This window comes from Vulpes vulpes, chromosome 13 (genome assembly GCF_048418805.1).
Source record: "Vulpes vulpes isolate BD-2025 chromosome 13, VulVul3, whole genome shotgun sequence".
Lineage (NCBI taxonomy): Eukaryota > Metazoa > Chordata > Mammalia > Carnivora > Canidae > Vulpes > Vulpes vulpes.
This window is the reverse complement of record NC_132792.1, coordinates 156,562,821-156,567,105: the sequence shown is the minus strand read 5'-3', so window position 1 is coordinate 156,567,105 and position 4,285 is coordinate 156,562,821. Positions and strand designations below refer to the sequence as shown.

The following is a 4,285-nucleotide window of genomic DNA, read 5'->3' as shown; positions in this document are numbered from 1 at the left end:
TTAGCATTCAAAATGCTGGCACTTCCATCAAAAATCAATTGACCTCCTATATGGTCCCTAGATGGACTTTACTGACCAACATTACTTCTTTCATTGATTTATATGATTTTTCCCTTTTTATTCTGTTACTTTGGTGAATTTTATGAACTTTCAAATGTTGAACCAATCTAATGTTCCTGGATAAATTCTACTTGGTTATTATGTGTTATATGGTTTTTTTTATGTTGCTGGACTCATTTTGCTAATATCTGGCTGAAGATCTTGACAGAATCTATGTTCTTGATGGATCTTGGTTTGCAATTTTCTTTTCTTGCAATACCTTTCTCATGTTTTATGAGCAGGATTATGCTTTTTACTAAATTAGTTTCCTCCTTCTCTACCTTCTGAAAGAATTTTTATGTCTGGTGTTATCTCCTTTCTAATGTTGATAGAATTCACCAATAGTCACCAATTAAATCACCTGAGGCTGAAATTATTTTTGTGAAAAGGTTTGGTAATGAGCTTTATTTTTCTATAGACAGAGAGCCATGCAGATTTTTATCTTTCTTCTTGAATTAACATTGATAAGTCGTGTTTTGAAGGGACTTCCATATAGATTTGTCAAGTCCTTCCTCTGGGGAGCTCCCTCGTCTTGTATGCTTTGTTCCACAAATTCCATCAGCAGCTGCATTCTCTGATTTCTGCCTCTGCTTCTTTAGCCATACTACTTCCTTCTTCTTCTATGCCATGGTTGATAAAGTATCCTTAGGCAGAGAGCCCTGGCACTCCTGGAGCACAAGTTTTCCTTACCTCGGGAACCACTGCTTTGTTCTGTCTCTTGTCTGATGCCTAAATCAATTGCTTCCCACCTTTTTCCCCAACTATTGTAGTTGCTGACGGTGTGAGCCTTGGTCTCACACACCACTCCACATAGCCCAAAGAGGAAATATTCTGCATTGTTAAAAATATTTCATTTATTTATTTTAGAGAAAGAGAAAGAGAGTGGGAAGGAGAGGGAAAGGGAGAGGGAGAAAGAGAGAATTTCAAGCAGACTCCTTTCTGAGTGTGGAGCCCAACATGAGGCTCAATCTCATTACCCTGAGATTATGACCTGCTTAAATCAAGAGTCAGACACTCGATCGATTGAGTCACCAGATGCCTCAGTGTCCTGCATTTTTACTTATTGTTATCGTCTTAGTTTAGGCATTTTTTGCCAATATTATAAGTATTTCAATATTCTTCTCACTGGCATTCTAGATGCCAGTTATCCCATGCCTTACCTTTTCCAAAATCTTGCCTTCACCATTTCAATCCTATCTAAAAATTCATTTTTATCTCATATAAATTACAAATACTCCATCTCGTCTTAAAGCATCTCTGAAATCTGTTCCTAACCTTTATATCCATACTCATCTTTAATATCTTGCACACACTATAAGCTCTAGCCAGCCTTGTGGGTTTACAGTCTTCCAAATTACACATCCCTTCTTGTTAGTTGCCTTCCCCAGTACCACATCCTCAAATACTCTTCCTATCCTTCTTTCTTACTTAAAAGAACTACCAATTTTTCAAAATGCAGCTAATATTTTATTTCCCTGACAAATCAAACATACAGTGATATTTATCCACAGAACTTGGGCTCATTTTTATATATTAATACCCCTTAGCATTAACTTTGTCCGATAGTCATGCTTATTCTCCCAGATTATATTAAAAGCTCAGTGAGGTTAAAAGTTATGTATTTAGCTTTCCTAGCCCAAGAACACCTCCTTTTCAGTTAAGGGTATGGGAGCTGATGTAAAAATTATACCTTCAAAAAAAAAAGATATACCCTCAAATTTCAGAAACATTACATAATATAAGCTTACTTATAAATTCTCAAAAAGAGATTCTGATTATTTAGGCAACTCTCCTCCTGGTAACAATACAGCATCCCAGTCACCTTCCATTTGTGACTTTGCCATGTCCAATACCCTCCTAAGAAGAGTGTGTCAGATAAAATCAAACTGGGAGGGGCTTTGTTGCAAATTACACTCTATTGACTAGACGTGGTCACGTGGGCACACCTTACTACAAAGGAGCCTGAGAAATGGAATCTAGCTGTGTGTCCTAGAGAAGGGAAATTGTAACAGCTTGCCATCTGTCATATCTGCTATGATATGATTTCTCCTTTGTGTGAAGTCTCACATGTTTCTATAACTCACCTTGGTTATTCAATTTTTGAAGCCGAGGAAAGCGCCCAGATCTCTCTGTGTACCTAAGAATTACTGCAATCTCTGAATTCAGTCCAGATCAACAGTGGAATAGAGGAATGCAACAGATAAGTAAAGGGTTCTCAATTTTTAAGCACACAATTACAGCAAGAAGCTGGAAAGAGTAATGTCCTGCTCTACCTGTGTTTGGTTCTATCCATAAGAAATAGGACCCCAGTCTTCTAAAAGAAGTTAGTTTTTAAGGAGAATGACAAGATAAGGGCAAGGACTATGATCTTTCATGAAGTGTCATCTCCCTGCTTGTTTATAGGAGACTGTAGTTCCTAAAAATGCCTTGAGACAGTTGAAACCACAGCCGTGGTTCTCCTGACTTTTTGAAGCAATCCTAAAAATAGGGGCCCAATACTCACAGCAGTTAAGATTTAGTTTTTGCTTAAAATTTAAGCATTGTCTTGTGTCTGGCTTCCCTACATATATCCTTTTTCCCTTTATTTTTCTCTAAACCAGCACCCATGTACCTAATAACTCTTTTCCAATTCCACAAAAATGTATTGAAACTTAGAACTGGGCACTGGAGATATGAATATGAGACCAGCAATGTTTGTGCAATTTAAAGTTTAGTAAACTACAGATACATGCACACACACACTCACACACACCTAGTACAAACCTCTCCCCGTTTTATCCAGTCTTTGTGACCTAGAGTCTCTCCTAGATCTCATTTGGATATGATCCTTGCAGAGACTATAGCCTTTTTTTTTTTTTTAATATGGAATGCTTCACAAATTTATGTGTCATCCTTGCTCAGGGGCCATGCTAATCTTCTCTGAGACTACAGCCTTTAATATTAATCCAGCCTGAAAAAAGAAAATATTAATCCAGCCTGTTTCTTTGGTATCCCAGTCCCACCCAGCCATACACAGGAGATGGACTCGCTTCCCTGTTTCTCAGCCTTGATAAAGGGATCTAACCTAGGAGTATATAGTATCCAACAGTGTCTACTTTAGAGAATGAACTTAATAAGCATTAACTGCCTTTTTTCCTCAGCTCTCCACTGAAACTACTTTCCCTTCTTAGAAGTCTGTTTTTGCATACTGGATTTGCATTGGTTTACCATAAAATGGAAATCCTTGTAACTGTCTCAAGGCATTGGTGGATGAGCCCAGTTCCTTAAAAATAACAAAGGTTTGCCCCCTCATCTTCATGGTCTTTAAAGCTACAATATCTACCACATGGCCAAACTGAGAAAACAGGGTGTATAGGGATCTCTTCAATTCTTCTTTTTTAATTTTGTCATTCATATTGTTAATGTAAATTGTATGATTTGGTTTGATATCCATGTATGCAGTTAAACTGTTCAAACTGCCTGAGGCCTGCATTGGTCCCGGACCCCCTTCTTAGAAGTCTGATCTGAGAGCCTACCATGCCTATAGATAACATAATTCTGAATAAAATTTTTCCAGAAAATGATGATGCAATGGAAATAAAAGCAGGAGTCCATGTACAAGAACTGAGACTTAAGGGTCAGGGAATCAGTCTCAATAACTCATAACACAGGAGGGAAACAGAAATAGATACACATCAGGGAGTACCTCCTGTTTTCAGGTAGGCTTGATTTGTGGACATACATACAAGTGACCCACAGGTGGAGCGAAAAATAGGTTAAGCTCTGGGGAATGAGAAATAGTAGGATTGGTAAGAGAGATATTGTACAATACTATCAAAATTTCTGATCATATATCTTAAGACTTCTCAAAGGGCATACAAGGTGCAGCCAAATTGTGATGTCATCGATCCACATTATGGACCATGATTTTCCATGCTGTGTCCTGTAATTCTGCATTCTCTCTCTTAAAATGTTCTTTTTAATTTTTTTCCATATTATACCCATATGTCTTGGTTTTATGCATGTTTCCAAATTCTTTGACATTTCTTTGACATATCTGCCACAAGATACGGAGTCTAATCCTTTTTTTCTGAAAATATGGTCCCAAGCCAGTGACTTACTTCTAGTTAATAGAAAGTGGCAGAAGTCATGCTCTATGACTTCTTAGTCTAGATTGGAAAAGGTGACACAGCTTTTGCCTACCTCT

The 4,285-nt window shown here is 37.6% G+C and overlaps 1 non-coding gene across 1 annotated transcript; it reads right to left on the bottom strand.

The window, feature by feature from the left end:
* Positions 1-2,955: 2,955 nt before the first annotated feature.
* On the bottom strand, positions 2,956-3,060 carry LOC112934584 (U6 spliceosomal RNA). The gene has a single exon (XR_003237985.1). It is a non-coding gene; the product is annotated as a U6 spliceosomal RNA (small nuclear RNA).
* Between the last annotated feature and the right edge of the window lie 1,225 nt (positions 3,061-4,285).